The sequence below is a fragment of the Bicyclus anynana genome, chromosome 19 (genome assembly GCF_947172395.1).
Source record: "Bicyclus anynana chromosome 19, ilBicAnyn1.1, whole genome shotgun sequence".
Taxonomy (NCBI): domain Eukaryota; kingdom Metazoa; phylum Arthropoda; class Insecta; order Lepidoptera; family Nymphalidae; genus Bicyclus; species Bicyclus anynana.
The window spans coordinates 2,846,054-2,871,965 of NC_069101.1; the positions used below are offsets into that span (position 1 = coordinate 2,846,054).

The 25,912-nt window shown below is 37.0% G+C and overlaps 1 protein-coding gene and 1 non-coding gene across 2 annotated transcripts in view; one reads left to right on the forward strand and one right to left on the reverse strand.

The window, feature by feature from the left end:
* The window catches only part of LOC112055215 (neuropeptide CCHamide-1 receptor-like), a 90,429-nt gene that overhangs the window by 28,476 nt on the left and 36,041 nt on the right, over positions 1–25,912 (reverse strand). The window lies entirely within an intron of this gene.
* Trnae-uuc (transfer RNA glutamic acid (anticodon UUC)) lies at positions 7,621–7,692 on the forward strand. Its single transcript has one exon. It is a non-coding gene; the product is annotated as a tRNA-Glu (tRNA).

The following is a 25,912-nucleotide window of genomic DNA, read 5'->3' on the forward strand; positions in this document are numbered from 1 at the left end:
AAATAATCTTTATAGACCAGAATATACTTTATTTCTTGTGAAAAAAGTCGGCAATCCTAGCTCGAGAGACAGACGCAAGACGTCATCTTTTTTCGAGTTTGCAGCTCCATCGAATTATACGACGTTGTCACGTCAAAAAATGGTAAAAAAACCAATAACATCAGCAAAATAGATAAATTTTATGCACAAAAACTGCACGAACTCATAAGAGCGTCGTATATTTGGCAAAATATTCTTAATAGAAGCCTAATTAGTGAAGTCAAAATGTCTTTCCACAATAAAATCGCGTTTAATTCCTCCAAGATGTAGTAATAATTAAAACAATCATTTGCATAATGAAGGGCTGGCTGTAATTTATGTGAGGACATGAAAGGGAACAGAAGGCATTTTCTTACGGAGAAGCAAGACTAAATTCCCTTGAGATGTCCGTTCCGTTAGAGCAGGCGATTTAGCGCGTGTAACTAAAATACTTTAGTTAAGCATCTCACTTAACTCAAGTATTTTACTTTTACAACTACCTACTCTTTGTGTTTAACTTCTTTTTACTAGTCACAACATGTTACTCAATTATATTGCCGGATGTGAACTCTGCTTTTAATTCGGAGGGCGTAGGTTCGAATCCGGTCCGGGGCATGCATTTCCAACTTTTCAGTTATGTGCATTTTAAGAAATTAAATATCACGTGTCTCAAACAGTGAAGGAAAACATCGTGAGGAAACCCGCATACAAGAGAATTTTCTTAATTCGCCGTGTGTGAAGTCTGGGAATCCGCATTGGGCCAGTGTGGTGGACTATTGGCCTAATCCCTCTCATTCTGAGGAGACTCGAACTCAGCAGTGAGCCAAATATGGGTTGATAATGATAATGATGATGGACGTATAATAATAATTTAATAAATGATACTAACGCTTCGAACACTAGAAAAATGTATAGGAATGACAGATTTGATCGACAACTTGATCACGTGATCTGTCGATAGCAAATGTCATTCCTATACATTTTTGAATTTTGGAAGCGTTTGCGATCGTAGAATCTTGGCTACAAGCCCTAATCCGATAGTACAAAAAGGTGAAAGGGGAAAGAGATCGTAAAGTTCCTGAAATGGGTTTCCTGATTTGAAATCCCTTCATGATTCGAATCTAAATTGGGGACTCCGGAAATCTAGAAAGTTTTAAACAGTACTTAGTTATTTACGCAATCTGCAAAATAATGAAGATCTTTCTACTTGGTACCTTTTAAATTGCTTCCTTACTGAAAGGTTAGTTATTAAAAGTTTTCTGTATATTTATAAGCTAGCTGACGCCGCGCGGTTTTACCCGCGTGGTTTCCGTTCCTGTAGGAATACGAGGATAATATAGCCTATAGCCTTCCTCGATAAATGGGCTATCGAACACTGAAAGAATTTTTTAAATCGGACCAGTAGTTCCTGAGATTAGCGCGTTCAATCAAACAAACAAACTCTCCAGTTTTATAATATTAGTATAGATTTATAAAATAAAATGGTTTTACGATTATCTTAACTGACTTGTCGTAGTCAATAAAGGATTTCACCTCTTAATGAGAGCGAGAGAAAAGTAATTAACTGTAAAGTCGTATACACCATAACTTTTGTACTCTAAAGTTTTTTTTAATTCTTTACAATTTAGCCCTTGACTACAATCTCACCTGATTGTAAGTGATTATTCAGTCTAAGATGGAAGCGCGCCAATTTGTTAGGAGGAGGATGAAAATCCACACCTCTATCGGTTTCTACACGACCATCGTACCGGAACGCTAAATCGCTTGGCGGTACGTATTTGTCAGTAGGGTGGTAACTAACCGCGGCCGAAGCCTTCCACCAGCCAGACTTGGATCAATTATGAAAATCTCACGGACCAGCCGGGGATCGAACTCAGGAGCTCTGTTTTGTAAATCCACCGCGCACACCACTGCGTTACGGAGGCCGTCAAACGAACTTGATCGTCAATGGCGTGCATAACAGGAACAAAGTGGCATTTTCACGTTTCTGCAGCGCTAACGGCAGCGAAGACGTTTCAAAACCCGTCATGCACGCATTGACAGATACACGATCAGTTATAGTCGTGGGTGCTGCAGAAACGTGAGAATAATTGATCGTCAATAGCGTGCATAACAAAGTGGCAGTTTTCGATTCAATGTCGAGCATCAAGGACATCTTAATTATAAAGCATTTCTGCTAAAGAGGTCGTCTTAAAATAGATAACAAAAGCTATCTCTGGGAACAGGAGCCAGGTATAAATAGAAAAGCCCACGATTCGAACACAATAAACAAAGCCACATAAAGCGTATCAAGTCAGGCGTTGGCGGTCAATTATTTTCACGTTTCTGCAGCGCAAACGGCAGCGAAGATGTTTCAAAAGTCGTCATGCACGCATTGACAGATACACGATCAGTTACAGTCGTGGGTGCTGCAAAAACGTGGGAATAATTGATCGTCAATGGCGTGCATAACTAAGTGGCAATTTTCGCTTCAATGTCGAGCATCAAGGACATCTTAATTATAATGCATTCCTGCTAAAGAGGTCGTCTTAAAATAGATAACAAAAGCTATCTCTGGGAACAGGAGCCAGGTATAAATACATTCTGTGTTTGAAGTGTCCCGCCAACCTCTTGTGTCGGCGCCTCGCTTATTAACTTTATGAGAAAAGCAAGCTCAATTGTCACGGCAAACAGAAGGCAGTCGTTAAATCTTAATTAAACACGCTGTTACTCTAACGAATGGTCGTATAAAAGTGCTGTAAAATTATACGTGTAATTAAAATCAATTAAATGGTTACGTACATCGAAGTTATTTCAACCAAACACATATACTCTTTATGTTTGTGTTATCATTATTATCTATGTAACCGCTTATTATATGGACAGCAGGCTTATTCACTATTTTTGAAGATGCTAGTTGATATATACGAAATTGAGATTCTATGTAAAAATGTCATCCGGTGCTTACTGATAGATATCACACAGCATGTGAATTATATTTTGTCAATTGATTTGATGTTTATAAAATAAAGAACTTTATCTTTTTAATTAACAACGGAATTAGTATGCAATTATCGATTTCCAATTACGTTTATTAAGTTGGTCAACTATTTTTCTTTAAATAGTAATTGTTTCTTAGCTTCAAAATTTTGGTGGAAGACCCCTCATATCCTTCAAAGATCTATCCAAGGATAGCCCATACTATGAAATAAACTAGTAAAAAAAATCATCTCTACTTTACATGTACCTTAAAAAAAATTTTTAAGATTTTATTTTACGACATTTGTAATGTACATGCTCGTGCTAATTTACATCTTTCTAGTAGTAATAGTCTCTGCGCTAAACCGGCAGACAGATGGACATAACGAAACTATAAGGGTTCAAGTGGACTACGGAACCCTATTTAACATTATATTTACAGCCTGACCCAAAATTGTTGGAACACAAATCATCACATAAATATTTTACAGTTGTGGTAATCGAACCCACGGCCTTAGATGCAGTAGGGTCACTACCCAATGCGCCAATCCAAGGCTAGAGTACCTAAGATAACTATCAATACAATTTTGTTAAAGAAATACGGACCAAAATATGAAATATTTATGGCTTTCAATAGTACATTTTTATGAAAGGATTTTCTTTGACCCCTGACTCCGGGCGGTGACTGAAAAACGATAATATTGGTTACCATAATCCTCAAAGCTATACCAGACCCGAAAGGTCCGAATCAACTGAATGGAAAAAAAACATTTTTTTTTTACCGTGTGCGGACGATTTTCACATACATTTAAAGCCCGTAGTACTTTTGCGCACGTTTAAACCCCGCCTAAGACCGTTGCTATCTATTTTAAGACCACGCTTAGTTTATCTTACCGAGGATTTGTGTGAGCAGTCTATAATAGGGATAAGTCATCCCTCCATACTATATAGCTTTTGTGAAAGAATGCCTTTCTGGATACTTTATTTTAAGTCATAGACAATGCTGTGTTCTTTGAAAACTAAAAGAAAAAAACTTTAAAATAACAAGTTTGTTTTCTATATTGTTTTGATAAATTATGCGGGCTGAAATGGGTCATGGAGAGAGACGTGATATCCCAGTACATATGACCTCTGCCTTCGATTCGGAGGGTGTAGGTTCGAATACGGTCAGGGGCATGCACCTCCAACTTTACAGTTATGTGCATTATAAGAAATTAAATATCACGTGTCTCAAACGGTGAAGGAAAAACACAGTGAGGAAACCTGTATACCTGAGAATTTTCTCAATTCTCTAAGGCCCCTCTCATTCTGAGAGGAGACTCGTGCTCAACAGTGAGCCGAATATGGGTTGTTGATAATGAAGATGGGGCACGCTTGTCTAGAAAATGCTTATTTACTCTTGCTGTTGATTTAGGGTCCGTCCACATCTATATGATATAAAGTCAATAAGGTTGATCATTTATGATTTTATATTAAAGGCTAATAAAGGTGGCTAAGCCCTCATTCGCACGAGAGCTTTTTAACGGACGTTATAAATATAAAAAGTTTTATATCGATATAATATGGACTTTCTGATAATAGAGTAGAGAGCATTTGTATGTTAGAACATTTCTATAAAACATAGATTTTTAAATTCTTGAAATAGGAACCCCTATTTCGTTGTAATAAAAATTATTGAGTCATTTTTATATCTTGGCAAACGCTTGGCGATGTTTCCAAAGGAAATAATAATACAAGAATAGAGTTAAGAGTGTGCAATGTGTAATTTGGTGGTTACAGATGGTTCTGGATCTTAGATTCTGGAAAAGTTAGGAGCCTGATATTTGGGTAAATGATATTTCAAAGTGTTAGCATAACGAAGCTATACAAAATACAGAATTTATAAAACTTTTCTCGATAGTTTATTTTTTTGAAAAATACTAAATATATACTAAATATATAATAAATATGTTTTGCTCACATTTTGCTTTCAATCTCAGGAAATGCAAACTTATTTTCTTAAATTTTTGTTATGTATAGAAAATTAGGTATATATCTTGAACATGGCCATTTTGTTTTTCGTTATGTTGTTTAATTTACTTGCAATTAGGTAAAAATGGTTTTGGCGCTCACGTCATAAAATTTGCGTCGCGCGTCAATCGCTCCGTGCTTTTCACTCACGTGAAAGTCATAATTCGGCGTCTCGCTTGCGCTTCGAATTTTATCCATATCGTACCGACGCGCTGCGCGCTCTTAAATCTTTTCTTTAAAGAATAGAGTTCACTCTTTTCTCCAATAGACGTTACAAACTGGAATAGCATCTCTGACACTAGTTAAAGATTTCGCTTTTGTACAGTGAGGACAAATTTTGTAGTATGCTTCATTCAGGAAATTTCAGCTTTAACAATAGTTGTTAGTTTGATGTTAGAGTATGGAAAGTTACAGAAGTTTCAACAGCACTATGTTGCAATGAAATCATGTTGAATTTCTACAATACTGTCCCACAAAATAGAACTTTAAATTGTTGTTTAAAAAAATCACCATCATCATCATATCATCCGATGGACGTCCACTGCAGGACATAGGCCATTTGTAGGGACTTCCAAACATTAGATACTGGGTCGCCTGCATCCAGCAAATCCATGCGACTCGCTTGATGTCGTCAGTCCACCTGGTGGGGGGTCGACCAACACTGCGCTTTCTTGTGCAGGGTCGCCATTTCAGCACCTTGGGACCCCAACGTTCATCGGCTATGCGAACTATGTGCTCCGCCCATTGCCACTTCAGCTTCGCGACTTGTTGAAATTGTTGGTTGGCTGTTGCAATTGTTGGTAAGAAACATAATAATTATAGAAAGAATAATGTTTTAGAAGAAAACGAATCAATAACAAAAATTACGTAACTCATAGAGATTGAATCTCAACCCTAGTGTATCCCTAAAAGAGGTTAACTTTTTGAAGTCTCAGGTTCGAGTTCTGGATCGGGATATAAAATATTGAGTTTTTCTTCCGAGCAAGAAATTTTCAGAAGCAGCTCGTAGTTGAAAAAGTAGCGGTGTTAGTTGTTTATAGTCATATAGGCAAGTTCGTTGATGACACTCCCATGATATGCGGGCGACGGGGGGAAAGACTGCGCGGGTGTGAAATCGTGCGTGCGGGAATGTGAGGTGCATCAGTCGTGGGTTTTTCATTTATCGCTACACACCCCCCGGCCCGCGCGGACCATCGGGAGTGTTGCGAACGAAGTTGCCAAGCCTACACTCGAGAGCTTCAGAGTACTTTAAGCCGTCGGTCACGGCCATTGTCATAAACATTTCAATAGTAATCGTTACAGCCTGTAGCCTTGTGGAATTTCGATTCTCCTTCTACAAACGTTAACGCTTCGAAAACTAGCAAAATGTATGGGAATGACAGATCCGATCGACAACTTGATCTTGTGACCTGTCGATAGTGAATGTCATTAAACATTCCTATTCATATTACATAAAAATTTCAAGCTAATAGGTTGCATTTTTCGTAATAAATAAGTCACAATCTCAATATATGTAGGCATTAGGCATGATTAAGTTTATATGTAATTTAAGGTAGATATGTATGTATATTTGTATGTGTCTATACATAATATGTTATCTAAGTATCATTTAAGTTTATTTTATGTGTGTAAACCCGTCAATATTCCTTGCATTTATTTTCTCATGATTGGTTGTCTGGAAGTGATCGTTCATCTACACTAATATTGTAAAGCTGAAGAGTTTGTTTGTTTGTTTGATTGAACGCGCTAATCTCAGGAACTACTGGTCCGATTTGAAAAATTATTTCAGTGTTAGATAGTCCATTTATCGAGGAAGGCTATAGGCTATATATTATCTCCGTATTCGTACGGGAACGGAAACCACGCGGGTGAAACCGCACGGCGTCAGCTAGTTAGTAATAAGGCTGCCAATTGTGCATTACTATTTTAAGTTATTTTCTTGCTTGTTTTTTATTTTTTGGTGTACAATATACTTTATATTACATTCATTCATTAATACTATATAAAATCTTTGCAACTGACTTCTCTTGAGAATAACAGGCATTAAATATAACTCAATATATTATCTGTAGTCATCCTAAACATAAATCTAGTTTGATAACGCTCCCTTAGGCGACGGAGTCATAAAACTTGTGTTGTGAACTTTTATTGCATTCTGATCGAAATTTTTATTGGTAGGTACATATATAGGTGATTTTATTTTGTTTTTATAGCGTTAACTGTAAGGGCTGTTAAAGTTAATCTGTTTTTGGTGCGAATGTGAAAAGTTGTGAGGTTAGTAAAAAGTTTAATAGTACTAGATTGTGATAGAAGGCGCTCAAAATGACCTATTTGTAGGTACCAGGCAATTTGAGTTTGAATCTTGGCGATGGGTGTACAAATTTTTGCCATTTTCGGTTTCGTGTTAGTAAAGTTATAAACAAAGTTTCATGTTCATATGTTGAAGAATACATACCCTCATAACTGCAGCATAAAATGATTTCTATAATTTTATGTTTTAATTGTCACCAGCGCTGAAAAAGCATGACTTCCAATATTTATAAAATCTTTAAAGTTTGTTAAAAAATATAGTGCGTATGAATATTCGATCTCCAATAAAGAATTTATACGATTGTTTCAATCACTCTGGCATGATCCCGTATGGTCTAGTGGCTAGGATACCTGGCTTTCACCCAGGAGGCTCGGGTTCGATTCCCGGTACGGGAAAAACTTAATATTTTTACCAAAAATTCATTTCTTGTTTTTATTAAAAAAAAAAGTTTTTACATTTTATTTAAAGGCTGTTAATTGTTAAATGTGTATATTTTTATTGGAACGATGTATTTATATACTGAACTGATTTTGAAAATGAATACTAGAAAGCCAAGACATTTTTGCGTGTACTACCACTGTATTGTATCTCCGTAATCTTACGGGAACGGGAACTACGCGGGTGAAACCGAGTGACGTCATGTTGTCTAATATATGAAAGCGAAAGGTATCGTTCGTTATCAACCCATATTCGGCTCACTGCTGAGCTTGAGACTCCTCTCAGAATGAGAGGGGTTAGGCCAATAGTCCGCCACGCTGACCCAATGCGGATTGGCAGACTGCACACACGCGGAGAATCAAGAAAATTCTCTGGTATGCAGGTTTCCTTACGATGTTTTTCTTCACCGTTTGAGACACGTGATATTTAATTTCTTAAAATGCACACTATTGAAAAGTTGGAGGTGCACGCCCCAGACCGGATTCGAACCCACACCCTCCGGAATCGGAGGTAGAGGTCATATTATTATCCACTGGGCTGTCACGGCTCTCTAAAGCCTAAAAAGCCTCTAAGTGAAAGGTATGTATAGGTGAAATTTGGCAGAGATGTACTTGATACTTACACTTAGTAGACGTCCGGTAAAAACTAATTTGCGACAGGGCCGGATTAAGGGCGGATGAAGTCGCGGGCGTCCGCTAGTGACAACATACAACAAAACATGGCCGCCTTTAGCTAGTGTGCCATAAAGATAAAGCGAGCCGAAATAAACGTAGTAGTTACAATACAACAAAAACAAATCGTAATTCGCGGTGATTTACACCATCGCGTCGCGTCAAGTGAATTGCGGCTGTTTGCTTTGGCTGTTTAATTTAGATTTCGTTCGTTTATTCAGAAATTCAGAATATTTTAAGGGTGAACTCTTTGTATATAACCCATTGTCATTCAAAATACGCTTTTGTTCGAACGAATTGGTGCGAGCTTTCTGCTTTGAATTTTGAAAGACTACAACAGTTTTTATTCTCTATTCTAATTTTATTTACTCACATAACTATATCTCGTTTCGTTTCGTTGAATGTCTAAAAATATATTTCAAAAAATAAATACAAGTATAAAAATATCTTGTTTTTGGTCGTACAGCTCCGAAACAGCTTATTTTTTTTGTATGCAAGTATGTATATATAGTATATTTTTGTATGAATGGATGTTTGTTACTCTTATAAGTAACAACTACTGAATGGATCTGGTTAGAGACAGATTATATATAACCTAGAGTTAACAAAAAACTCAGAAGTGGATTTTAAAAATAAGAAAACCAATGTTGAACAAAGGTTATTTACACTATTTGTCCGAACAGGTTAATTAATAAATCAAATAAAATGTAATCAAAATAGAACCCTAGAATAGCAGAGAATACCTTGAGCAGTCCCAGATGCTTGAGACTACGGGTACAGGTTTAAGGGATTTCTTCCGACATGCCAACACTCACCTTCACTGCTCAAGCTATTCTCCCCGCCTATCCCAAGTTACCTTTCCTACAAAGAATTATAAACGCGAAAGTTTGTATGGACGTTTGGATGTTTGGTACGTTGAAATTTGGAATGGAAATAGATTTTACTCTGGATTAACACATAGGCTCGTGTATACGATGTCGTGTAGAAACCGAAAAGGGGTGTGGATTTTCATCCTCCTCCTAACAAGTTAGCCCGCTTCCATCTTAGACTGCATCATCACTTACCATCAGGTGAGATTGTAGTCAAGGGCTAACTTGCAAAGAATAAAAAAAAAAAAATTTAAGTCTGAACATAACTTCGGTAGCAACACAACAACAACATAAGATCGATAATCGAATGTGAACCCGTGAAAATTGAAAAGTCACCTTACTTTTAAAACACCCCTCGTACATCTGTGCACTGATTAGAGCCCAACTAAACTATCGGGCGATAGAAAGTCTGTGTTCTGCGGGAATTCTTAACGCTTTGTCAGTACTGTGGTTTAAACTCGCAAAGCGAATGGTCTGTCATCTAACATCTCACCACTAAATCTATGGCCTATAAGGACTTGTATCCAAGGCCGTAAAATAAATAAAAAAAAAAAACCACTAAATCTATACACAGACGGCGTTCCTGGGCGTCATAAAGTACAGTTAGCAGTGTAGACGATTCTAATTACCAGTGATTTGTTCTAATGGACTTCGATTCGAGGGAAAGAACAATAATTTGTGTCAAAATGGTCTACCACGCCTTGGACTTTGCCAAAAAATATGGATGTCGCTTACTGCTTTTTGTTGTCTATGTCTATTTTATTATTTAATGTTTGTTCTGTCATCATCAATCGCCTATAAACAGAAAATTAATCTTTGTACAAAATAATCGTATTCTAGAACGCCATTCGAACGAGTCTTCATACATCTTTGAGTTTCTATTTCGTAAAGTACGTTACGTACCTCAAAGTTCTGGAAGATTGCGAAATTTAGACAAAAATATTTTTGTCTGCCTATCTGTTGTTTGAAATTGAACACAACAAGACTTCAATAAGTTTTTTTATTTTACAAGTTAGCCCTACCTGATGGTACGTGATGATGCAATAGTTGAAAAAATTTATTATTAGCAACTTCAAATTGAGTAAATTGAAGTTGCTAATTGTTATGTTATGTAACTGTGCTCAGTGGATATGAGTGCCTGTGCCTTCGATTGGAAGGTTATAGGTTCAAATCCGGTCAAACCTGCACCTCCAACTTTTTAGTTACGTGCTTTTTAAGAAATAAAATATCACGTGTCTCCAACGGTGAAGGAAAAACATCGTGAAGAAACCTGCATACCTGAGAATTTTTTTAATTCTATGAAGTCTGCATCCGCATTGGGCCAGCGACGTGGACTATTAGCCGAATCCCCCTCATGTACAGAAGATACTCGTGCTCAACAGTGAGCCACATGTGGATTGTCAATGATGAATATGTAATACATCGGTAGAGACATCGTCTTCAACGATTTAATTTTAAACAAACTTGTTAGCCAAAGCAAACAATCGAGTATATTCTTTCAGCCAAATCTTCGAGATATAAATCACGGAGAGTTACGATCGTTTCTATTTACTGCAACCGTCTTTGTAATGAGACTGTGAATTGGATTTTATTACTGCGTTTAGATGAAAGACGAGCAAGTTCGACGGCTGACATAACATACGAGTATAGTGTGGCAATTTTGTTGATAACACTCCCAAATTAAGATTTTCTTAATTAGTCCAGGTCTGGCTGGTGGAAGGCTTTGGCCGTGGCTAGTTACCACCCTACCGACAAAGACGTATCGCCAAGCGATTTAGCGTTCCGGTACGATGCCGTGTAGAAACCGAAAGGGGTGTGGATTTTCATTAACAAGTTAGCCCGCTTCCATCTTAGACTGCATCATCACTTACCATCAGGTGAGATTGTAGTCAAGGGCTAACTTGTAAAGAATTAAAAAAAAAAAAAAAAAAGGTGTTCATTTCGAAAGTCTAACGATTTGAGCGTAATGTAATGGGACGATCCTAAAGTTACAAAATAAAACCTCATTTAAAGTTATATTTTAGTTCTCGAGTTATGAACGCGATTAAGTTTTTACTTGAAGGAAATAATCTCTTAATTAATCGCTAAAATTTTCTGACAATTTCAGTAAGCAAAAGTAATAAAAATTGCTAATAAAGTCTGGTGTTTTTTACCATTGCTAAAAAGCGAAAAAAGTAAATAACCATTTATTCTTCCTATCATTTAATCTACCAAGTGCAATCGGTCCCCATGACGCTTTAGTATTTAGTAATTGGAAATTTAACATCCCAGGCTCCTATTATATGTTCTCTGCGATTTAGTTTTCCATGTCTGCGGGAGCTCAAAATGTCTGCGGTAACCAGAGATATTAAAGCGGAAAATAAAAAAACTCACGAGCGGGAAACTGATTTCGCGTCTGCGAATGGTATCGTGACTATTTTCGTTCGCGAAATGTGGCACGTAAGTACCTAGTTGCCGTACAGAAGGGCATGTTCGCATCTGTTTATCTTTCGCCTTGCGAATCTCTTGAAATAGATTTACAACATAATTTTATTTTTATTTTACATACATATATACATTTTGATAGAGTCAAAAGGTTAAAACGGGCAGATGTGCTCGACTCTATGCAGATTTGAGGACAGTGGTCCCCAGGTCTGCCAACGCCACCTTTTGCCTGCCACTAATTTGATTATAGTCTGTCGACTGATTGCAGATAAAACCACATCCAACAAAAAAAAAAAAAATACATACCGCATTTGTTTGAAAATTTTCATTACATATTCTTTGATATTTTAATTAAAAACTAGCTTTGCCATTGCGTATATTTCGTTTTCAAAGGAGTATAGAGATAAAATTGCAACATTTTTCAGCTTAGGTGTATAATTTATCTCCATTCTGGTTGATTTGTTACGGAAAGTAAAAGTGTAAGTGTTACAAATTTCCATACATACATTCAAAAATACTTTTGTGTCATCATATCAGCCGATGGACGTCCACTGCAGGACATAGGCCTTTTGTAGGGACTTCCAAACATCACTATACTGAGCCACCTGCATTCAGCGAATCCCTGCGACTCGCTTGATGTCGTCAGTCCACCTGGTGAGGGGTCGACCAACACTGCGCTTTCTAGTGTGGGGTCGCCATTCCAGCACTTTGCGACCCCAACGTCCATCGGCTTCGAACTATGTGCCCCGCTTATCGCCACTTCAACTTCGCAACTCGTTGAACTATGTCGGTGACTTTGGTCCTTCTGTGGATCTCCTCATTTCTGATTCGATCACGCAGAGTCCTAACGGCAGTGCACCTCTTTTTCGAAATTGAAAAGAAAGAAGAAAGAAAATAAGTTTATTCACTTTTTAGTGTCACAAACAGTACATCCTATCTTAGATATTACATGACTGTCTGTGACACCAAACAGAAAGGGTTTACAGCTCAGCATTAGCCGTTCATCGCAGGAAAGCAATGCGCAGCGCTGATTTTCAGCTGAGACCCGGGTGACGTCACAGTCAGTTATAATTATAAACTAAACATCTAATCAAAATACTTTAAATACATCCAAAATAAAAATTCATACAATAAGACACAAAATTAAAAAAAAAAAAACCAAAAACAAAAAACCTTGATAAGAGCGTATAAATAAAATGATAATAACATAAAGATAAATGCCAACATACAATAATTAATATTACATATATATATACATATAATATATATAAATAGAAATATGAATACTTATACCAATTAATAGACTGTACCTAAATGTGTTATTTGCATCTAAAGTTCCCATTAAATAATTGATTGATTGATTGATTGATTGAATAATTGTTCCCATTAAATTGGATCTACATAACTGGATATGTCCTAGGTATATGTATTCGTCTACAATTTAGATTTTAAGGTCATGGCTGCCTCCAAACGTGAGTTGTTTGTAATGCAATACACCTCCGTGAATAATACCTGAAGTCAATGTTGGCATAATAGTAGAGGAGCCTATGAGGGGATTTTTGGATTTATTCGAGCGTGGCAGCATGTTGTTGAGTATCTGCACCAAGTATAATCACTAAATATTGGTTGAAACATTTAGGGCAACACAAAAAAAAGCAACTTCCGATATACTCAACCAGCACGTCAGATGACCATTGGAAATTATAGGTTGGATTGGTTAGTAGATAAGCCAATGCAAACATTGCATTAAAAAAATCTGCCATTTTGAGCGGAATCTAAGACAGTGGAAGGGCCATTTATTTTTCCTATCATAGAATCTACCAAATCTAATACTATTTAATACGTTCTCGCGACGCTCGAGAAAATACACATTTAACGTCGTGGGCTCCTTTACCATAACAATGTTAAGGCATGCGTACACATTATGCACCTTACCGGGGCGCTACGTGCCAACGTTAAAAGCATTTACCGATATATTAGCTTGCAGTACGCTTGCTGATACTAAGGTACAGTCGGCATGCAATTTATATTAAAAGACTAAAACCAACGAGAAACTGAGTGTACCACCATTATCAACCCGTATTCGGCTTACTGCTGAGCTCGAGTCTCCTCTGAGAATGAGAAGGGTTAGGCCAATAGTCCACCACGCTGGCCCAATGCGGATTGGCAGACTTCACATACGCAGAGAATTAAGAAAATTCTCTGGTATGCAGGTTTCTTCACGATGTTTTTCCTTCACCGTTTGAGACACGTGATATTTAATTTCTTAAAATGAACACAACTGAAAAGTTGGAGGTGCATGCCTCGGACTGGATTCAAACTCACACCCTCCGGAATCAGAGACAGAGGTCCATATCCACTAGGCTATCACGGCTCGAAGAGTGCGTGTGCTACAAAATCAACATTACATCAATCGATGGAAATCATTTGCAGGACAGTTGGGAGAGTTGACTTCCTTTCCCTACAAAAGGTCAGGGATTGATGAAGGGTCGTTGAGGTCCCAATGTCCATCGGATTTCCGAAGTGTATGCCCCATCTATCAAGAACTGTCACTGGCATAGCTCTACGAGTCGCGATGCTGAAATGGCAATATTTTAGTATCGCGACTCGTTGAGCTATGTCGGTGACTTTAGTTGTTCGGTATGGATCTCTATCAAAATTAAATTTAGGCGTTATTAATAGTAGGCGTAGGCGTCCACTGATCTGCATCGTAAGTGTCGGACGCATCGCATTAAACGTTTTTCTAATTTTACGGTGGAAAAAATCCGTTCGATGCAATGCGTCCAATGCGAATCAGTGGACGCACTTGACTTTCGATGAGTAGCCGCTGGATGCTAGCGGCTCCTGCAAGAGGCCTATGTCCAGCAGTGGACGTCCATCGGCTGATAATGGTAACGATGATGACTTGACTCTCTATACAAATAATACGTTAGTATTCATCGCGTCAAACGGATATAAATCCGTAAGGGAACTGGCCATTGTTAACTTCATCTCTGCAATTCGTAGCTCGTTCGTTGGGTAGGTAGTGAAAATTGTACAAAATCGAAATTCTGCAATACAAGTTCATATTGAGCAATAAAAACTGGTATTTTCGTAATTTCGTTGAAATAATCATTTTAGATCATCGTAGAAACAAAAAAACGTTACTGCTTAATGTAAAATTGTGCAGTTAATGTTATTTCGTTGAAAACACAACGTTAGATGAATTATGACACGAAAATACGATTAAAAAAACGATGTAGTGACTGATTAAGTACTTAATTACTCCGAGTTAGTTTTAGAATCACTCATATAGAGCTAGTGATTAAGTCGATCAATTTAATCTATAGTTGTCCAAATCATATAATTGGCAATACTGGACACTATCTTCTGGCCTCATTGGTCCGTGATTAGTTAATTAATGCCAAGTAATTAAATCAAGTCTATAGACTGGAACGGACTGAGTCGTTGCCTAATTACAAGTAACAGATGTACATTTTCGTACTATATATAGGTGAGCTAATTACCTAAAACCGTTTTGACACTCTATGCAAAGTGTAATAGTATGAGATCCGGCATAGCAAATATATACTCTCATCTGTTTAGTATAAGAAATATATGATGGAAAAAATGATATTGGTACATTGCAAATAAAAAAAAAGGTTGCCTAGTTAAATTGCGGCCGAACAGTATTAAATCATTATTTTTTTTATTTATTTGGTCTGTTTCTCTCATTATCCACCGCGCATACCACTGCGCCACGGAGGTCGTCAAATCGTTGTGTACTGTTTACTAACAAATAAATTAAAAATCAGGGTATAAAACGCTAGTCATTTCACAACTAATAATAACTATAATTAACACGGTCCTAAATTAATGAAAATAAATTTAAATAATGAGCTTAGAACAATTACATATAGTTAAAATATTTTAAATAACATTTTATAAACAAACATTACATCATTTAAAATAAATAAGTGACATGTCTTTTTTAGGCACCTTTTTAGCACATTTTATACCTTCATTTCAAAAGTGTTTTTATGGCAAACAATAAATTTGCAATGTGTCACTGTGAATACTATTTATAATTTATTTATTATCACTAATAAATAACAGATGAGGGTATACATTTTTAATGCCGGATCTTAGAGCATAACAGAATTGGTGACAATTAGTTCCCGCTACGCTGTATGCGACGTCGTAGAGCTACAAATGACGCAACGTAGATATGTGCTACGAATAATAAGGACATTGAATGTTGTGACACATTGAGAGCCTGTGATAGTTAGACCTCCGTAGTTTTATAAACGGTTAAAATGTATCAGTCGAACTATATTCCTACCGAAGGAAGTACGGTCATCAACTATGGAGTTTGGTCCGTGGTAACATTGATTTTTTTTTAATATTTCTGCGGTATCATACGAGATATGAGAAATGCGGTTAAGGAGATCCATAGAAGAACCAAAGTCACCGACATAGCTCAACGAGTCGCGAAGTGGCAATAGGCGGGAATCAAAGAGCCGATGCACGTTGGGGTCCCAAGGTCTTGGCGACCCCACACTAGAAAGCGCAGTGTTTGTTGACCCTCCATCAGTTGGACTGACGACATCAAGCGAGTCGCAGGGATTCGCTGGATGCAGGCGGCTCAGAACCGTGACGTTTTGAAGGCCCTACAAAAGGCCTATGTTCTGCTGTGGACGTCCATCGGCTGATATGATGATGATGGATGATGATGATGAATATGAATAATGATGTCCCAATTCCTAGTCATTTAGCTCAGTGGCAAGGGCAACCCTTCAAAAACAGTTAAAGATCATACTTTTAGCTAGGTGTCAGGGTACATAATTTCTCATGACGTCTCGTAGAAAATAACAAAAAATCTGCTTTTTATGCTTGGACAATCGAGGGTGTAGACTCTTGAATTTTGATAATTTTCAATGCCACTACGGTCAAAATTCTTACTGTATGACAGTATAATGCTTGATTAATTTTAAATCCGTTTTAATGTTAACAATGATTTAGAGAGTGCGGCGAATTGGCGCATAGCACAAACATTTTGGTCACGCTTGATTAGACTGTGTGTGTGTGAGTGTGTGTATGTGTGTGTAGTATCTAGTTCAATATAAATCCGTTGGCGCTTCCTTCAAAAAAGACAATGCCAACAGCAATTCGGTTATGGCAACACACAAGAATTATACCAAAGGTAAATACGTATTTGGAAAGAGTCCAAATGGGCTATTTATCCGAGTCTATAGGTTACATGTTGACTAACATGTCCATTAGTAATGATCTGTTTACACATTCGTTAGATATTCGATTGATATTGATCAGACTTTGCTGAGGAAACAAATACTATAGGGTTAGTTTAATAACCTGGCGGTTACTAATTTGTACTACTGAAAAGCTTGTTGAACTGCACTTAGTTTGAGATAACATTGTACGATGATGATAAACAAAAAAAAATAAACCTTGGCTGAGGTTTTCAAGGGCTCTTCTTGGACTAAGGCGCATTTGGAACCCTCGTAACTGTAATTTTAAGTTTTCGACCATAATAGGAGTGATGTAACGTTTATTTTTATTATTATATCTAGGCTTTTATCAATTAAGCTTAACAAAAACTATAAAAGCTTGCGTTCAAGCTTTCTCACTTTTATTTAAGTAAGTTACTTTTTCAACAAAATTTTATTTTCCTGTAAAATTAGCTTCTTGGAATTACAATTTTAGTCTCCAGGAACGGCGACAGGTGAACCAATTATTTGGTCCGTCAATTATTTTTATAAACATAATATACATATATAATATGCTATATAATGTGTATGAGTTTTTTTTGGATCAGTGTTATCTATATTGCAACTTTGCCAATTTCAGATGAATTCTGTATGGAAGAAGTAATCAGTCAGTGAGAATTCGATGTTTGAAAGCCGTCTGTTTGAAGTGCCGTTTAGTAACATCTATTTCGGACCTAAACAAACAGTCTGTCAAAACATATCAAATTGAATTACTGCTTCACAAATATAAGTACGTTGGTGGCAGATTTTAGAACTAATCTATGTGTTCAGGAATAGAGTTCAAAATGGCGGAGTTTTGATAATGCGCAGTAGACAGTGGCGCCAACCTCGTAGGCAAAGTTGTAGACAGTTTTGAGGTATTTGACATGTTAAAGTTGCTAAAGGTGATTGTTAAGCAGTTGTGACTCCTATGGGTTCGTGCAAGCTTAGTAATAAAGTTTGACGGTATTAAGATAGTTGAATGAAGAGAAATAATCTTAATATATCTACAATAATTATTAAATGAACATGTTTTTAATCTAAGTGTACAACTTTGCCTAGTACATTTTTTTTTCAACGTGACCATTAAAAGTATATACAATAAAAATCGTTAAACATAAAAAAAAATAATAAAAAAAAATCAACCGACTTCAAAAACATAGAAAACTGACTAAACTAAAAGCAATAAATAATATCATACTAAGTTCTATATATCATATTATGTACTAGATGATCAGTTTGAAGGTAAAGAAAAAAAACATACGCGTCGATTTGAGAACCTCCTCCTTTTTTTTGAAGTCGGTTAAAAAAGTAGTTAGGCCCGTTTTTTGAGAAAAACTCACTTTGTAGAAGAAAAAACCAAAGTTTTATTATCTGAAACAACTTTTCAAAAATGATTACCAAGCAATAATAATAAAGAAGTAATTTTTCAGCACATGGTACGACTAAACTGCACTGAAGGTAGGGTATTTTTGTATTTTGTAGAAAAACTAATATAACTTAAAAATCATAAAAATTCGGCTCACATATATTGCGTTATTTTAGTAGGTGTTGATGTCAGCTATCACCCTGTAAAGTATAAGTATTTACGGGATACCCTGTATAAATGCGAAAGGTCATTATGAAATCTCGAAAACCGTTTGACGTGCAAATATGAAATTTGGCAGGGAGGTAGCTTACAGTTAGTAGATATCCGCTAAGAACGGATTTTGCGAAAGGTCCGGATTAAGGAGGTTGAAGAGTGGACGAAGTCGCGGGCGTCCGCTAATAGTTTATAAGTAGTAGTAGTTCTTGAAGCATATACGAGTAAATGGGTATAGCTAAGTGATTTAATTATGTCACTATAGTGATTTATGCCGCCAAGTACGAATCTTTTTTTTTTTTATTCTTTATAAGTTAGCCCTTCACTACAATCTCACCTGATGGTAAGTGATGATGCAGTCTAAGATGGAAGCGGGCTAACTTGTTAGAAGGAGGATGAAAATCCACACTCCTTTCGGTTTCTACACGACGTCGTGACGGCCTCCGTGGCGCAGTGGTGTGCGCGGTGGATTTAATGAAGAAGGTTCTGGGTTCGATCGCTGGCTGGGCCGATTGAGGTTTTCTTAATTGGTCCAGGTCTAGCTGGTGGGAGGCTTCGGCCGTGGCTAGTTACCACCCTACCGACAAAAACGTACCGCCAAACGATTTAGCTTTAGGGTGGTAACTAGCTGCGGGCGAAGCCTCCCACCAGCCAGACCTGGATTAATTAAGAAAACCTCAATCTGCCCAGCTGGGAATTGAACCTACGACCTCCGTTTTGTAAATAAAATATACTATATGTGTGCTGCAATTTGCTAGTTAAATATGTACACTGTACAGTTCGTGCGGATTAACTTGAATTATATTTGTACTATGTTTGTTCTGATGTGTTTGGCAGCCAAGTGTCAAGTTATTGCGCACGAGTTATACTTCTACACCAAGTGGTAGTATGTTTTGGTTTTTGCGATTTTCTAACATGGATATTTCAACCAAGAGTAATAACCAAGGCTTTTTTTTAGAAAAGAATATTTGCCATATCTTTTAAATATGACCAATATACCCCCTTCAACTAGTCGAGAAAGACTGTGCTAAGAGTGGGTACGACAATAGACCAACGGGGCGGGGATTGAACCACCCCTCGGTGATGAGTCCGACCGCTCTTACCGTTGAGCTATTGAGGCTATTGTTAGATGATTGCATGAAAACGTAATCGAATTTCATTATTGTTACATCATTAATCAACGCCTGATATTTCTGATGTGATGAGAGTATTTGACAGTATGTCATTGATACTCTTTGCAAATAATATGCTTGCGTAGTCTAATGACTTTCATATCAGGTAGACTTCCGGAAATAAATACAATGAGGAAACCAAACCAAAGCGCACACCTGAATTTTTACAAAGGATTAGGTTCTTTATTCTGCTGTATATCATGTCAGTAAGTTCATCATTATCTATACTTTTATACTAATATATAAAGCTAAAGAGGTTGCTTGTTTATTTGGTTGGACGCGCTAATATCAGGAACTACTGGTCTGATTTGAAAAATTCTCTCAGTGTTAGATAGCTCATTTGTCGAGGAAGACTATAGGCTATATGTTATCCCCATATTCCTACGAGAACGGGAACCACGCGCGTGAAACCGCGCGGCGTCAGCTAGTCAACCCATATTCGGCTCACTGCTGAACTTGAGTCTTCTCTCAGAATGAGAGGGGTTAAGCCAATAGTCTACCACGCTGGCCCAATGCAGTTTGGCAGACTTAACACACGCAGAGAATTAAGAAAATTCTCTGGTAAGCAGGTTTCCTCACGATGTTTTTCCTTCACCGTAAATAGTGTAAGTCTCAAGTAGTGTAAGTAGGTAAGTTAATAATTAGTATTCAACGCATCCTAAATATTCTCTTGTAGCTGTACTTTTGGCATTTCAATCTATACTTATAATAAAACTGTAACAGGTCAAATTCTGTACATTGAAGATATTTTGAAAATTTTTATTGGAGGGCACAATCAATACTTTCTTGTAGAATAACATAATTAGCTATTAGCTGTACTTACAAGTATATTTCAAAAACAGGAATTTCAATGTAGGCACCGGCATCAAAATATCAAACGAACTTTGAATGAAAGCCAAACACAACAAAGTTGTTGCTACTGTTTATCGTCAGTTTTATAGATAAAGGGAACGCACTTATCGAGCAAACTCTGAAGAATTAGAAATTCCCATGTAAATTGCCTCTTACGCAAAGACAGTTTTTTTTACTTTTTATTCAGTATTCACAGTTGTATTCTTATATAATAATAATATAAAAACCGGTCAAGTGTGTGTCAGGCTACGCGTAGTGTAGAGTACCGTAAATTAAACTTTAAACCCTTTTATAGAAAAAAAAAAACCGATAGCGGTAGACACTATAGGATAGACGAGAAAAAAATCGCCTCATTTTGCATGTAGAGAAGAAACCCAAAAAAAAAATTTTTTTTTAATTTTCATTTTATCGCCTTATAGACGTAATTCATATATATATCCATGCCAAATTTCAGCTTTCTAGTTTTAACAGACTCTGAGTTATTCTATTAACAACTTTATCTATTTAAATAACAACGGAATCGAATGCAATTTCCGAATTCCAATTACCTACGTTTTTTAAGGATTCCTTGTGAACTACGGAACCCTAAAAATGGCATAGATTGGTAAAAAAATCCACTAAAACCACAAAATATATGTACAGTATAGTCTGTTTCGAAATTTATATTAGTACTAGCGGTCGCGATTTTGTCCGCGTGGAATTTAATTTTTCACAAATCTCATCCCATTTTTCCGGGATAAAAATATGTGTTAATTCAGAGTAAAATCGATTTTCATTTCAAATTTCGTTAAAGAGGAACATCCAAACAAACATCCATACAAACTTTCGCGTTTATAATATTAGTAGTATATATTCAAGTGAAGAATTGGGAATTTCTAAAAGGCCAAACTTTATTATTATGTTTACATACACTCACGAACGAAACCATCTGCTTCAGATACTTTTGGATAATAATTTTCAGTCAAAGTGCAGATACAACTTGTTGTGAATGATTGAAAAGTTTCACAGCTTACCTTTAAATATTAAATACTTGATAATTTTATACTTTCGCTAACTTATTATAAATTTTTCACGAGTTTTGAATATCAACGAGAATATATTTTCTATATATTATAAATTTATTCAATCTTATTTTAGGGAAGGGGGGATCTTCTTACAATGATCTTCATTGTACTTCATCATTATCAACCCATATCCGGCTCACTGCTGAGCTCGAGTCTCCTCTCAGAATGAGAGGGGTTGGGCCAATAGTTCACCACGCTGGCCCAATGCGGATTGGCAGACTTCACACACGCAGAGAATTAAGAAATTATCTGGTATGCAGGTTTCCTTCACCGTTTGAGACACGTGATATTTAATTTCTTAAATTCATTGTACTTACATAGTTAAAATTGTAAGTTTTCATTTTCATTCTCTCGTGGGACGCAAAACCGTCACACACAATTTGATAAGTTACTATTGGAAGTTGGAAGACAATTAGAACCATTTGTATTTGTTATTTGAAGTACTTCTAAAAGTAGTTCGTCTCGGATATTTTTAGGAACGGGTTATACCTTAGATTTTTTAGCTACAGAAAAACCAACTTTTGCATTTAAATTTTATTTTAATCCAACATCGAATACTTTACACAAGCTTTTAGGAAAGTCTTAGTATAGTGTTAATTATTATATGTATAAATGATAAAACAGCTTGGTGTTATACTGCAGTATAAGACTGTGTGCTTAGTTTTAAATAAGTTTGTAAAATGGTGGTAAACAAAAAAAATAAACCTTGGCTGAGTTTGTTGTGGGCTCTCAATCTCGAAAAGACTTTCCACCACCTGTCTTCTGAGGATCCTCGAGTACTTCGATCACATTGCCAGGAGAGAAGGAGATAACCTAGAGAAACTTGTTATCACTGGCAAAGTGGAAGGAAAGAGAGTCAGATCAAATCCGCACCACTCTCGATACAAAAGTACACGAAGCTCTACAAGTCGCGAAAAGCCGAGCCGCATGCCGTGACATCATGCGGAAAAAAGTTATGATTTCGGATAGGGGTCACGACCCTCAGTAATGAGGAACACGACGCGGAGAGAGAGATCGTGTTAGACAGGGAGAGATGAAGATGAAGAGAATAGAGAATAGCAATGCTGATCGACTAGCATACTCAATAAGCAAACCTGTTCAGACGCGCTAAAAGCATGCCCCCTTCCACCCGCGCAGCTAGTAGCATGCTCATAAATCGCACGACTGTTGATTCTTGAGCAAGCTCGAAATAAGCATGCTCATTATTAGCAATGTTGCGATACACATGCTAAAAAGTAGCAACTGCTCAATAGTAGCATGCTTTCGTGCTTGAAATGAGCATGTGTAACTGAAGATTTAAGCTACAATCGAACCAGCTACAATCAAAATTATTATAATAGCTGTGTTCTTGACACTGCGATTTATTTCGTCCCCACAAAATAAGTTATTGAAAATTATTCATAGCATTTCATCATTTCAATGAAAATCTCAAGACTTAGCACGTCTTTGTTTTATTGAATGAGAACACTCAAATGAGAGACAGGAAATTAAAAAGTCTCGACTCCCATTTATGTGTAAATTAGACGCAGAAATTATTTGCAATAAGTTTATTTCTTATACATTAAATGTAAAATTACCGTTTGGGAAAAATTCAAAATGGTAAATATATATAATTTTTTTATTATTGCTAGATATTCCGTGACAATGTTTTGAATAACTCGCAAGTACAAGTTTCGAAGCCTTTTTCTCTTTTTTTCCAAGCTAAGTTTTTCCCATTCTATAGTATCGTGTTAAACAGAGAGTGATAGAGATGACGGTACGAAACGATCGTAAAGGTCCGTTTATATCTACAGACTTTTAGTGTGCCAGACATGTGCCGTTTCAGACAAAATAATATTCTTGTATACAGTGTTTATTAACGTATTTACATCTATCGTAACTCGGCGCAGACGTTGACAGACACGGCCCGCGCCCGGCCAGTATTCGCGGAAAGAATATTTTGTCTGTGCGGTTCATGTCTGTAGAGTCCTTTTCATGAAACTTGAACTATAATTGACAGCGCCTTACACAAATGACAATAAGACCGCCATTACTAAATGACAATGACCGCCATTAAGACATTAGCGCCGCGTCTGGGAAACTTCTTTCACGAAAAGGTCTAGGTGAGTATAGACGGTGTCTGTGGGTGTCTGCCACACTATTTGTCTGTGACGCACTGTGTCTGTAGATATAAACGGCCCTTAACAAGGACATGGAAGAAAAACAGTGACGTAGGTATAGTGAACGTTTTTTACATAAAGTAATGTATATTACACATATTTTATTAAAATACCAGTTCCCGTCGATCAGTGAGCAAGCTCCAAGGAATGCAATAACTGTCGGCTCCGATAAGTTCGCGCCTACCCGCAGTTTACATAAACGTGGGATACAATAAAATGAGTAAGTAATGGTTAATAATAAGTGTTAATTGGGAAAAATATCCCGTGTTAAAGTTACAGATTTATGTCTATTGGTTAGTTGCAGCTGTATCAACAAATCTACCTACATTGAATAAGCAACGTCTTTATCAGCCTCAGACCAATTATTAAAGAAGGACCAGTATCGCACACAAATTCACGAACAAAATTGTTTGTAATTTTGTGATAAAAACGAGCTTAGATTTTGTATATATCTTATACTAATCTAAAAGTTGTTGCCCATTTTTTACACCATTCAACTACACAAAAAGGTATTTTTACAAAGCTCTCTAACCATTGAACACGATAACGAGTATGAAACAACAATACTATAGCGGCAGTTTTAATAATTTTTTTTTTATTGTTTACAAGTTAGCCCTTGACTACAATCTCACCTGATGGTAAGTGTTGATGTAATCTTAGATGGAAGCGGGCTAACTTGTTAAGAAGAGAATAAAATCCACACCCCTTTCGGTTTCTACACGACGTCGTACCGGAACGCTAAATCGCTTGGCGGTACGTCTTTGCCGGTAGGGTTGGTAACTAGCCACGGCCGAAGCCTCCCACCAGCCAGACCTGGACTAATTAAGAAAATCTCAATCTACCCAGCCGGGTATCGAACCCAGGCCCTCCGTTTTATAAATCCACCGCGCATACCGCTGCACCACGGAGGCCGTCAAAATAGAATTAGATCGGTGATCATATACTTTGACAGAAAAGTAACGTAAGAGAGGATTTTTTTATTTTTAAAAATGAAGATATAAGCTGTACTCTATTGTATGGTGTTTACACTGCGCTTCAATACGCCACGTGTCCAGAGTAGACTACAAATTTGGCGCATATTCTTGTTGATAACTTCCTTTCTTTATCAATTAAGATTATTTGTTATTTGCAGACTCCCCGTACCCAAATCTATCATAACCACATGACCAGACGATGGCTACAGCCTCTCCCAGACATATAAATTATTTTTGTCACGCCTCTCTCCGCTTAACCCCTCGTATAAATTTCGTATGATGTACGAGGTAATGTTTTATTTATTTGCCTGTGCCGAATATTATATGTTGACACTGAAACCGTGAGCGTAAGCACATCTCAGATGTTAAATTGCTCGATCCTCATTTGAATATGGCCATTCGTGAATAGGTGATAAGTCAAAGATTAAAATATTGAGTTGATATTCAGACGGCCTCCTTGGCGCAGTGGTATGCGCGGTGGATTTACAAGACGGAGGTCTTGGGAACGATCCCCAGTTGGGCCGATTAAGGTTTTCTTAATTGGTCCAGGTCTGGCTGGTGGGAGGCTTTGGCCGTGGCTAGTTGGCCCTACCAACAAAGAAGTACCGCCTAGCGATTTAGCGTTCCGGTACGATGTAGTGCAGAAACCGAAAGGGGTATGGACTTTCATCCTACTATCAAGTTAGCCCGCTTCCATCTTAGAGTTGCATCGTCACTTACCGGTGAGATTGTAATCAAGGGCTAACTTGTAAAGAATAAAAAAAACCCTCATTCGCACAAGAGCTTTTTTTGACAGACGGTAAAGCGGTCAAATATAGTATGAAGCTAAATAAAAGTCTATTTCCAATGCCCAAAATTGAAAATGCAACACAGCTCGAAAGAAAACGTCTTGTTTTAAAAACGCTGTCGTGTGAACATATACTTCTGAATGCATTTGTTGTATTTGAACGCGTTTTTAACGACCGTTAAAAAAGCTCAAGTGCGAATGAGGGCTTAGTGTCACATATCATAAGAAATAACCTCTAAACTTATAAAAGAACACCCTTGCTAGACTCTTTGACTTGAGGTCTCAGACACTTTCACAACTAATAATTAATTAAATATTGGATAGAAGCAGGCGTTACTTTGCGGAAGTTCATCATGATTATATAATGATTTATTTAT